This window comes from Acomys minous, assembly GCF_964271855.1.
Source record: "Acomys minous genome assembly, chromosome: 17".
Taxonomy (NCBI): Eukaryota; Metazoa; Chordata; class Mammalia; order Rodentia; family Muridae; genus Acomys; species Acomys minous.
Window position 1 is genome coordinate 26,139,634 of NC_140500.1, and position 12,620 is coordinate 26,152,253.

Sequence of the window (12,620 nt, forward strand, 5' to 3'; positions counted from 1 at the left end):
AGTTGGTGATGGAATTGAAGCCTTCAGAGTGGTAGGCAAGCCCTCTACCATTGAGCTGTATTTCCAGCTGTTGGTCAAGTTCTTAATTACCAAATGCCTGCACTTGGTTTCCGATGTGTTGTGGAAAGGTCTTTCTCAATCTTTTGTTTTGTTTTGTTTTCTAGACAGGGTTTCGCTGTGTAGCCCTCGCTGTCCTAGAACTCCCTCTGTAGACCAGGTTGGCCTCAAACTCACACGGATCATCCTGCCATTGTCTCCCAAGTGCTGGGACTAAAGACGTGCATCACCACCACGGGGCGGCGTCTTTCTCAATCTTAGTCTCCAACATTTGCATTTTTTTTTTTTTTTAAGAGCTACAGTCCTGGAAGCTGTTATGTAGATCAGGCTGACCTGGAACACGCAAGCTCTTCCTGCTTCAACCTCCCTAGTGTTTTTCCTGGTTGAAGAATTTTTCCATCCGTGTCATTCTCCACCCCCCCCCCCACCTTCCCCCCTCGCCAACACCAGACTTCAGCTTCTTAGATGGGAGACCTATTGTGTTCCGTGTTCCAACGGCGAGGACAATAAGCTGTGGGCAAAGGCTTCCTCTAAAGTCGAAAGTAGAGCTTCTGAGTTTAATGGTTATTAAGTTTTGGCCTGAAGGCTGTGAAAGATAGATTCCTTTTACAACTGAACAGGAAGAAACCATTTTTCTCTGCAAGCCAGCTTCTACAGTTCCTTGTTAGGCTCCTATTAAGGCAGATTTCAATAGGAAAGCTCACTATCCGCAAATCACTCCTTAAGGGTAAACACCCAATGCTTAAGTCGTTTGTAATCGACCTTTACTTTTAAGACGATTGAGAATAATTCTGAATTACATATTTTAAGAGTTCATACATATCTTCTAGAAGTAGTAGGGCATAAGTCATCATACATTAATATAGTAATAAATACAAGCCCTACTGTTTGAGGAAGAGTTGAGTAACGCTTTTGGAATTCCGAAACCTTCACAAGACGACGCCTAGCATTACGTTGGCCTCAGACACAGACACACGCTCCAGCCCGCGTCTTTAAACTGTGGCTTGCACCCATAGACATCGAGGGAAGCACCCCCGACCGCGGCGGCCCCCTCCTCCTCTCATCTCTTCGCGAATCGTCGAAGAAACAGGGTGAGCACAGCTGAGGCATTTTGCCCGCACTGTTTACATTGTGTTCCGGGCCGAACCACAACTCCCAAGATGCACCTTGGTTCTTGAGCTACCGGAGGGGAAGACTTCCGTTTTAGACCATCGCGGCTGCGCACGGGGTGTGGTCTTACTGGCTCGACCCGCCTCGTGCGATGCGCGTCACGGCTACGCGCGGGCGCGGAGGCGGGGAGACGCGGCGGCGGCGGCGGTCGCGGCGGCGCGAGCACAGTTCCGACGCGGTACCGCGGTGGCGGCGGCGGCGGCGGTGGCGGTGGCGGCTCCAGCGAGCGGCCCCCTCCCTCCGCTCACCCTTTCCCCTCCGCGAGGCACTGCTTCCCGAGGCGCTGGAGCCGCGCGGCCAGGCGGCGGCCAAGCCGGGTGAGGGGCTGTGGCTCGAGCGCGGCTTCCCGGGCTCAGCAGATTGCCGGGGTCGGAAGGAGGTGAGGGCTGAGGGACAGGTGTCCCCGGCGCGGGCCGGGAGCGCGCGTCTGGCCGGCTCCGAGCTTGGCCGGAACTCTGACCGGCGGCCGCGCGCCCGGTGCGGGGCCCGAGTGGTGACCGGAGCGGGCCTGGGGCCGCGCTCGGTGCAGCTGCAGTCGCGGGCGCCCGCTGCCCTTTGCCCACCGCCGGGCGGAGGGTCCGAAGCCCCTCGCTCTGAATGTCGTCTTCGGAGCTGGTGCCCCCGTGACGGCCCGCGACGGGAATGCTCCCGTCCCACTGTAGTTGGTGTCTTCTGCCACTTCTAGGGATTTCTCTGGCCAGGCTTGCTTCGGATGGGCTGTGCTCAGCGCGCTACTTTTCCCACCACTGGGATTCGAGAAGGTTGCCCTCACCTTTCCTTAGGTGGCGCTTCAGGCAGTCACTGCGGGATAGTTCTTGGGCCCAGTTTTCAGCCCCCTTTGGATTTTTACCTGCCAGCTTGTTTTAGGGAATAACGGTTATAAAGTAAGTTTTGAAAGGGCTGAGAGAGCATTGGATCAGACAGCTGATTGGGTTTTTTTTTTTCTGGCTTTCTTTGACCTTGATTTAAGCGTTTGCTTCTGGAGTTTGAAAACTTTCATGAGAGGGTTGAGCAGTTAGTTTTTGGTAGAAAGATACACGGCCAACTGGGATTTGGTAGGTATAGTTGGGGATTTTAATAGGATGATCTTTTAGTTTTAATTTTTTTTACTCTTGGTGTCTCATTTTAAGCAAACGTTAAGAAATTAAAATTACCAGTTTATTGTATGTGTGCATGGTTTGTGTGTGTGTGTGTGTGATGTGTTCATGTCACACGAGTGGAGGTTAGGACAACTTTATAGAGTTGGTTCTGGTCTACGTTATGTGGGTTCCAGGAATCGAACTTGGGTGTTCAGGCCTTAAAAATGTGCATGGCAAGCCCCTTTCCTCGCTTAGCCATCTCACCATCTTTAATTCTTACGTTACTGTCTTCACTGTATTTTCCAAAAGCAGACTGCTTACCCCTACTCCCCAAGAAACAAGTTAATACTCCAAAGTCTTTTTATGATATTTAAAGTTATTTGATCGTAAAACACTTCCCAATTAAATGTTTTCTTTTGGGGGGGGGGCAGCTTACTCTGTAGCCTAAACATTTGCCTCAAACTAACAAGAATCCTGTTGGCATGAATCATCTACCTCCTTGGGCCCTAATGAAAAAGTTAAAAAGAGACTCTTCAACTTAGCTTTTTTGGTTGTTTTTGGAGACAGGCTGTATTTATGTAGTTCAGGCAAGCCTTAATTTTTTGTTTTTGTTTTTCGAGACAGGGCTTCTCTGTGTAGCCTTGATTGTCCTGGCCTCACCTTGTAGACCAGACTGGCCTCACCTTGTAGACTAGGCTGGCCTTGAACTCACAGCGATCCTCTTGCTTCTGCCTCCCAAGTGCTGGCATTAAAGGCATGCGCCACCATGCCCTGGTAAGCTTTTAAATTTTTTATCCTGCCCCTGACTCCAGAATTCTGATTTGGCAAATGCCCTACTCAAAGCTCCCCATGTCCCCCAAACGTGGCCTCAGTGTGTAGCCCTGGATGTCCTGGAACTCACTGTGTAGATTAGGCTGTCCTTGAACTCAGATCAGCCTGCCTCTGCTTCCTGAGTGTTGGGGCTAAAGGTGTGCATCACCACCACAACTCAAAAAATAAAGCTCAAAGCCTTAATATTTAAAGGGGGGCGGATTATAAGTTTGTCAGTTATAAAGTTTCAAGTGTCTTTACCAGAGGCCACTTTAAGATCTTGTCACACTTCCTGGTCACTTCTACACCTTTTGTAGAATAAAGTCCTACTTCATTCTTTGAGATTTGTCACAGTGCTGATTGTGACTGAACCGTAAACAAAAATTATTCTAGCAACAGGCACTTCCGACCATAGGCTTCAGCAGATTGGTGGTAAATTATGACTTTTTTTTAAAAAGAAATTCAAATTAAACATGAAAGATCTTTCCAGTGTCTTATCTGTAACTGGCTAACCCCCAGTTTATGTTTCAGGCTTTGGGCTACTCAGTAGCAGATTTTATCTTCTGTGGATGAGAGTAAGATTTCCGGAGCTTTAAGAGTGTATTTTTCCATCCTTGTATTCATTGTATAAATAAAAACAAATAATTTTTTCCAAGAGTAGTATCAGTTTAAGTAGTGTACTTAATATAAGTCATGTTTTCTTTTCAGAAAGGAAAATACTTTTATTTCCTTTATTTCAGAGCTTGACAATTTACAGTCTACAAGCTAAGTCCTGCCTGCTGCCTGTTTAACTAGGATATAGCCACATGCAGTTGTTTAGGTTTTTATCAGTGTTTAAAGTTGAGTTATTTCAGAGTTGTCATAGAGACTAATGGACTGTAAGGGCTAGCATTTTTATTATCTAGCACTCAATAGAGAAAGAAAAAAGTCTGTGTGGTGGGTGTCTGTTGGCTGTGGTTGTACGTTTCTGTAATCCCAGTATTTGGGAGGCTGAGGCAGGCCTGTGATCTTAAGCCAGCATGGGCTCTGTACTGAGACCCTGTCTCAGAAATGTTACAAGGGGGAAATGTATTCAGGGACAAAATTAAAATGAGTCAGGAAATATAAAAGTAAAAATTATTCAGAATTATATCACTTAAGAGGTTATTTTGGTGATTATTTTATAGACTCTTGGAGATATTTTTATGTAAGTGGCTCATGCTAAATATTGATTTGTATTCTATTGATTTGTATTCTACTTAAAAGATTTATTTTTAACTGTGTGTGTGAGAGAGAGAGAGAGAGAGTTTGAGTCTTTGCGTGTTTGTGCATGTGTGAGTGCAGGTGTCCATGGAGTTCAGAGGAGGCCATTAGATCCCTGAGAGCTGAAGTTAGATATGGGTTCTAGGAGCTGAACTTGTCCTTTGAACCATCTTTCTAGCCCTATTTGGCTGGCTTTGAACTCTCATGGGTCCTCAGGTGGTCAAAGCCTTTATCCCCTGAGCCATTTTATTAGCCCAGGATTTTTCCTTTTCCTTTTTAAATGAAGAGCTAGGAGCAGTGGCGCACGCCTTTAATCCTAGCACTCTGGAGATAGAGCAGGTGGATCCCTGTGATTTCGAGGCCAGCCTGGTCTACAAAGCTAGTCTAGGACAGCCAAGGCTACACATAGAGAAACCCTGTCTTGAAAACAAACAAACAAAAAGAGAAAAACAAAACAAAAACAAATAAACGAAGGACATAGATACTGCCAGCAGTAACTTGTTGAGGGATTGTTTGCTGTGTAAGCATGAGGCTCTGCGTCTGGATTCCCAGAACCCCTGTACAATCCTGGCTATAAATGGCCTGTAACTAATACTGTAGGGGCAAAGAGGAGGCTTGCTGGGGTTGCTGCAGCCAGCCAGCCAGCTCCAGGTTCAGTGCAAGACCATGCCTGAGGAATAAGGTGAAAAGTAGATCAGCATATCCAGTATCCTCTATGGTGTTCATGCCTGGGTATTCCCTCCCCTTCACAAGCCTGGGGCGGGGGGGGGGGGGGGGGGGGCGCACACACACACACACACACACAGAGTTGTTTTTTGCCTCTATTTTAGTCTATTTACCTTTGGGCTTTCTTGGATGGTCGGTCAGTTTCTTTGTTGTGTCTTGTAGATTTTCTGAAAGTTATTACAGCTTTGGCTTTGTTTGTCCTTTGGCGTGTTTGGCTTCTTGGAGATTTCTGGCAGCACCTTCTTGAGACCGTAGCCCTTTGCAACCCACTCACCCTTGGTGCCCTTCACTAAAATGGCTTCCCTATCGGCAGCATTCTCATCTTTTTCTCAGCCTTTAGAACTTGGAATTCAGCCTTTGGCACCCAGTGCTCCATATTTTTTCATCTTGTGATTTCATGCAGTCTTCTGTGAGCTTGCCTGCAACTTCTAAGGCAAACATTTGAAGATTTAGAAGTGTATCAAACAATATAATAGCACACATTATTATGTGGGGGGGGTTAGGGGAGGAGGAAGAGAGGGAGGTATATATATGCTGAAGTCACCATTACTTTAAACCTTTGTTTTATGCTAGACTAAGTCTTGAGCGAGTCTTTCAGACTTGGCTGGAAGACATTGGGGTGTTACCTTTAAAAAGCTGAATTTTTTTTTTTTACTAAGTTGTGTGTGGGGTATGCATAATTGTTTAGGGAGCATGCATGCTGTTACACATTTGCAAGTTACGGGGTTGATTCTCTTCTATTTTTATGTGGCTTGCAGGGATCAGACTCAGATCATCAGGCTTGCTCACCAAGTACGTGCCTTACCTGCTGAGCTGGCTCTGGGCTGACTTGGCTGGCTCTTATCAGTTTTAAAAACTATAACATTGATTACTACTGCTAGGACTCCACTCCCCACCTACCCCCCCTTTCTTTTTCCTGAGACAGAGTCTGGCCTTGTATCCAAAGCTGGCCTTTGGACTCCTGATTGTTTGGCTTGGCCCTCCTAAATGCTTTGAACATAGGTGTGTGTCACTGTGTCCATCGTACAGACTTCTTGTCTATAAGGTGGTTAGTCACAGTCATAAACAGTGACTGATCATTGGAACTCTTAAGTGATTTTTGTCACTTTGCATTTGCAGAGACCTACTGCCTAAAGAGGAGTTAGAAAGTTTATCAAGTCCTACCTCTGTGGTGATGAGCTCCCAGATGTTCATCTTCGTTTTAAACTCCTCCTTAGAGGCTGAGTGTGGTGGCAGCTCTTGGGAGGTAGAAGCCAGGGCATCAGGAATTCAGAGTCGTCCTCAGGCTACATGGGATGCTCAGGGCCAAACTGAGATTCATGAGACTCTGTCTCAAAAACCAGGAAGGGGGTGGGGGCTGTTGTTGGAGATTCAGCTCAGTAAGCGTAAGGGCCTGAGTTTAATCTGTAAAGTAGCTGGGTATAGTGTCAAGTACCACTGAGAAGTCCTGTTCCCAAAGCCAAGATGGAAAGCTGCTAAGGACTGACACCTGAGGTTGTCCTCTGGCATCATAACACACACATACGAACACATGCATGCCTGCACTCACCTGCCTCTACACATGTACAGTACATCACATAAGTCTGTGCTCATGTTCTTGGTTCAGGGAGATGGTGGAAGGAGAGAACCCACTTCTACAAGTTGTTTTATGATCTCCAAATGTACACTGTGGCACATACATACTCTCAAAGTATAAAACAATACCCTACACCCCACCCCACCCCAAAACCATCCTAAACCCTCATAGTATTTAAAATCTTTCCATAGGCTTTTTTAGTTGTTTTAGTGGCTTTTGGGCAAAGCTTTGGGGATTGCAAATCATGTGAATACCTGGAAAACTAAAAGCATTTTTTTCTTAACTTGTTTTCTGGACATGTTAATAATCTTTTCAGCATTGTAGTTTGTACCTCTTTTCCTTATAGCATATTGTGCTAAGGTCTGTTGCTCCTTTAGCCTTAGCTTCAGAGGCTCTGTCCTGTTCCTGTTTTTTCTTACCCTAGGAAGCAGTCAAAGCAGTGAACTATGTACTATTTCCTTCCTGTGACCTCAGCACTCTGGAGGGTAAGGCTCAGGAATTGAGAGTTCTAGGCTAGCTTGGCTGAAGTAGCAAGACTGTCTCATTTGAAGAGAAAGAAAAGGTCATAGCCGGGCAGTGGTGGCAGAGGCAGGTGGATCGCTGTGAGTTCGAGGCCAGCTTGGTCTACATAGGGAGTCTAAGACAGCCAAGGTTACACAGAGAAGCCCTGTCTCAGGGAAAAAAAAAGAAAAGATTAGGGCAGCAAGCACTATCGTATTGACTTTAGAGAAACATGCAGTTATGGCAACACTGACAGTTTTGACATCACAGCCAGAGATCTTAGCTGTGATGTGGTGGCATTAACATCTCAACATGGCATGCATGAAATTGCATTTTTATCCATTTTGTTCTTATATTTTAACACTTTGATTCTTCATATCAGTCATAAGAGTATAGACAATTTTAGAAACTCACTAAGGCAGACTTGATTGTTGCTGGGATTCTTGAGTGAGATCAGAGCTTTGTAAAACCTTGCTAGAAGGTCCATTTTCAAGGCATAGTTGTAGGAAAGCAGAGGTCAGCTCTTGAGGAAAGTTACCTGGATGATCTGGGGCAGCAGTGTGCAAACAGCTGTCAGTGTCAGGAGCTCTGTTTTTGGCTGGGCTAACTTGGTTTCTCCATGTTGAATTTCTCTCATTTTGGCTTGGCACGGAATTGTGCTTCTGGATGTTGACTTACAGTAGCACATTAAAAATATTTATGGATTTCTTTCTGTGTCGATAAGTTGTTATATACCTGTTTTGTTTATTTGCTTGTTGTTTTGGTGGTGTTAGGAATGGAACCCAGGACTCTGCCACTGGCTTATATCTCTAGCTGCTGCTGTTCTTTTTGTGTTTTATTCTTATTTTTGACACGGAGTCTTAGTATGTAGCCCAGGCCTGGTCATTAACTTGTAATTCTCCCACTTCAGCTTAAGTGCTGGAATTAAAATCATATTTAATGGATTGTGCCCCCCCACCAGGTTTTCCTAGTGGGTTTGTTAGTTCACTTGTTTTATTTGAGTCTCCTGTCTCTCAAACTGGCCTTCAACTCTGTATATACTGAGAACGTCCTTGAAACTCCAAATCCTGTTATCCTCTTCTCAGATTGCAGAGGATACAGGCTTGTACCCCCCCCATCCCAATTATTCTTTTCTTAGAACTCACTGTGTAACTAAGGTCTTTGAACTCACAACAATATTGCTTTAGCCTCCAGAGTATTGGGATTATAGATCTGAGTCACCACACCTGGTCATATTGTATGAGTATAGTCATTTAACATTTATTCTAGTTTTGACAGGCATTTGGACCAAGTGTGATCCCAGTTACTTGGGGAATCTGAGGCAGGAGAGTCATAAATTCAAAGCCTGACTGTATATGTTATTGAAATGGTCTGGGCCAGGTGGTGATGCCTTTAACTTTAGCACTTTAACTCCAGGAGGCAGAGGCAGGTGGATCTCTTGAGTTAGAGACCAACCTAGTTTACAGGACAGTCAGGATTACGCAGTGAGACCCTATCTTGAAGGGGGGTGGGGTGGGGTGGGGTGGAAAAGGAATTATCTCAAAAAGTAAAAAATAGAAAAAGCGGTGTTGTAGGATATGACTAAGTGTGGAGAATTTGACTAGTCTGTGTGGCCCTAGGTCTAATCACCAGTACTACCAGAACAATTAGAATGATTCAGTTTCTTCCTATAATAATATCAATATTAGGACCAGCAAGATGGCTCTTCAGATAAAGGCATTTGCTGCCAAGCCTGGTGATCTGAGTTTGATCTCCAGGCTTAACATGGTGAAAGGAGAGAACCAACAACTCCTATAAGTTGTCTACATATATGTCACAAATAAATAAATTAATAAAAAGTTTAAAACAAACAAACAAAAAACTCCCTAGCACTACATTGAACATTCTCATCAAGACTTCTTGCTCCTATATTTACGATATTTGGCAGGTTGTTGGTAAGTGTGTGTTGCTGGATTTCAATACAGGGCCCCGTGCATGCTGGGCAAGAGCTGCAAATGTTTTTCCTTCTGGTTGGCCTTTAACTTGGTATGTAATCCAGGCTGTCTTTTTTTTCCCCTTGGAGACAGGGCTTCTCTGTGTAGCCTTGGCTGTCCTGGACTTAACTTTGTAGACCAGGCTGGCCTCGAACTTACAGAGATCCACTTGGTTCTGCCTCCCGAGTGCTGGGTTTAAAGGTGTGTACCACCATTGTCTGGCCAGGTTGACTTTGAATCTGAATTCTGTCGAGTGCTGAGATTATACACATATTTAGCCCTGCAAGTGTTAAAAAATTGTGTATTGAGAATCATTAGGGGTTGTGGTGTCAGTTTAAGGTTTAAATAGCAGCCAGGTGGGGTAGCACACACCTTTAATCTCAGCACTCCAGAGGCAGGCGGATCTATATGTTTGAGGCCAGCCTGGTTTACAGCGTAAGTCTAGGTCAACCAAGACTACACAGAGAAACCCTGTCTCAAAAAAACAAAACAAAACAAAGACCCACCCAAAACAAACAAACAAGCAAACAACAAAAACAAGGTTTAAAAAAAACATAAGTAGTAGGTTGTATTGTAGGCAATTAGACAAAATATATGAAACTGAAAATTTTGTATATATGTATACTTATTAAGTTAGAATTTAGGTTCTTGGGGTTGGGGATTTAGGTTACTTACTAGTGTATAGAAAAGACAAGTTGGGTGTGGTGGTGCATGCGTTTCATACAGCACATTTAATCTAGGCAAAGGCAGGTGGATATCTGAGGTAGTCCAGCCTGGTCTGTAGAGCAAGTTCCAGGACAGCCAGGGCCACGCAGAGAAACCATGGCTTGAAAAACAAACAAGGATGAAAAAGAAAAGAAAATACTTAAGCAATGTGCTGTTCTGTTCAAAGCCAGGTATGTACGTTGTTAGGTTGCCAGTGAAATAACCACAGGCTGAATGGCTCAAATAACAAACTTGTCTTCTGAGTTCTCCAGTATAGAATTGCAAGTTTAAAATGTCAGCAGATGGACTGTGCTTCTCTTGTCTTAATAGGGTCTTTATTCTGGGCATGCATCCCTGGTGTCTTTTTTTTTTTTTTTTTTTTTAAATTTTATTTTATTAAAGACAGATTGAATTAGAGCCAGGCACCCCCACACCAGCCCCTCCCCTTTTTTTTCTGGAGACAGATTCTAGCTATGTAACTCAGGCTGGCTTCGAACTGCCTCTGAGTTACAGGCCTCGCTACCACACACAGCCTAGGGTCCTACTCTTACACATTTAGCTTTAATTGCCACTTTAAAGGCCTTTGTCTTTGTCTAAATATAGTCACAGAGGCTAGAGAGATAGCTTGGCAGTTAGGAGTACTTGTTGCTATTCCAGAGGTCTGGGTGTGATTCTCAGTACTTAACGGGCAGGGTGGTGGTGGGTGCTGGTGGTACCCGGGATACAGACTCATAAACATATGTAACTCTAGTCACAGGATGCAGTGCCCTCTTCTGGCCTCCTTGGATACTGCACACATGTGGTGCATAGAAAAAAACATGAAGACACACACTCATACCTGTAAAAATAAAAATCTCAAAAATTAAAAAAAGTAGAGCTATAGTCTAAGGCACTGGGGGTTAGGGTTCCAACATAGGAATTTTGAGGGGATAGGATTCATACCACCAAGGAATTTCTGCTGGAAACTTTGTGCTGCTCAGGTCATGGATGATGAGCAAGATAGACAGTTTGACATGTAAGGAGCCCATAGCTTAGGGGAGTAGGGAGATAGGAAAATAATCCCAGGAAAGTCAGGCATGGTGGCACAAGTCTAGTATTAATTCCTAGGAGATGGAAGTAGGAGGGTCAGTCATTTTCGGTATCCAGTGAGGTAGCGCAGTAAGGAAAGGTACCTGTTGCCAAGCCTAATGGTCTGAGTGTAATTTCCTGGACCGACATGGTAAAGAACCAGTTCCCTCTAGCTGTGCTCTGACCTACACAGGGTGGCATGTATGTACATCCCTAATCCAACAAATAAATAAGTAAATGTAAGCCACTAAGCCAATAACAACAGAAAGAGTTGTTCTCAGCTCTGTAGTAACTTGTGAGCCAACCTGGGTTCCTGAGACCTTAGCTCAAGAAAAACCCAAACAGAAAACCTAAATAAGTAATCCCAGAAGAGTGGTAAGAGCTAGGAAGACATTACGCAGCATAAAGTATTAGTAAGGTGTGCTGTATTTAGGAAAAGTTAGCCTTTGCCCAAAAGGAGACTTTTTACCTAGAGGTAAGTGGTAAGAGAGGCCTAAGTAACTACGAGCCGGCCTGTCTAGATCACGATGCTGATAAGGTTGGTATGGGAGCTGAATCTGTTGGCAGATGCCTGTAACACCAGCACTGAGAACAGAGACCAGAGGACCAAAAGCTATAGGCACACTTTACATTTACATTTTATTTGTTTGTTTGTTTTTTGAGACAGGGTTTCTTTATAGCCTTGACTATCCTGGACTCACTTTGTAGACCATGCTGGCCTCAAACTCACAGAGATCCGCCTGCCTCTGCCTCCCAAGTGCTGGGATTAAAGGCATGTGCCACCACTGCCTGGCTCTTATTTACTTATATATTTTTCATTTATTTATTTATTTAGGTTTTTCAAGACAGGGTTTCTCTATAGCCTTGGCTGTCCTAGACTCCCTTTGTAAACTAGGCTGGCCTCAAACTCACACAGATCCCCCTGCCTCTGCCTCCGAAGTGTTGGGATTAAAGGCATGTGCCACCATGCCCTGCTACAGCTACATTTTAAATTCAGAGTCAGACTGGGTTACATGAGATACTGTTTTGAATGAATGAATGAAAGAAACGAAAGATTGGTATGAATCAAAGGATCAAAAAATAGTGAACAGGTGATATTTACATATCTTTCTTTATTTGGTGTTTCAAGACAGGGTTTCTCTATGTATCCTTGGCTGTCCTGGAACTGGTTCTGTGGACTAGGCTGGCCTTGAACATAGTGATCTGCCAGCTTCTGCCTCCCAAGTACTGGTATTAAAGGCATGTGCCACCATTGCCTGGCAACAGATGATATTTTATTTTATTTTATTTTTGGTTTTTCGAGACAGGGTTTCCATGTTCAGCCTTGGCTGTCCTGGACTCGCTTTGTAGACCCCAGGCTGCCCTCGAACTCACAGCAATCCGCCTGCGTCTGCCTCCCGAGTGCTGGGATTAAAGGCATGCACCAGCTCCAGATGATATTTTAAAAATACTTTATTTATTTTTTTATTCTTTCAAAATTATTTTATTTTTATTTTTAATTTTTTAAATTTAAATTTAATTTTATTAATTTATTCAGATTACAATTCAATTGTTATCACTTATATCAAAAAATACTTTATGTGTGCTTTGCGTGTATGTATGTATGTCAGTGTACCACATGTGCACCTGGTGCCTGCAGAAGCTAGTAGTGGGTGTCAGACCCCCTGGAACTTGAATTAACAGATGGTTGGTGCTGATAATTGAACCTGGGTC

The 12,620-nt window shown here is 44.3% G+C and overlaps 1 protein-coding gene across 3 annotated transcripts in view; it reads left to right on the forward strand.

Annotated features, from left to right (window-relative positions):
* Window positions 1-971: 971 nt before the first annotated feature.
* Window positions 972-12,620, forward strand: part of ADIPOR2 (adiponectin receptor 2) — a 52,297-nt gene continuing 40,648 nt past the window's right edge. Inside the window, exon 1 of one of the 3 annotated variants that reach the window (XM_084766119.1) lies at window positions 972-1,148. The gene's annotated coding sequence lies outside the window, so the exon portion shown is untranslated. Of the gene's footprint in view, window positions 1,149-1,359; window positions 1,607-12,620 lie in introns of those variants that run through there. The other 2 variants (XM_084766117.1, XM_084766118.1) reach the window with 2 other exon arrangements.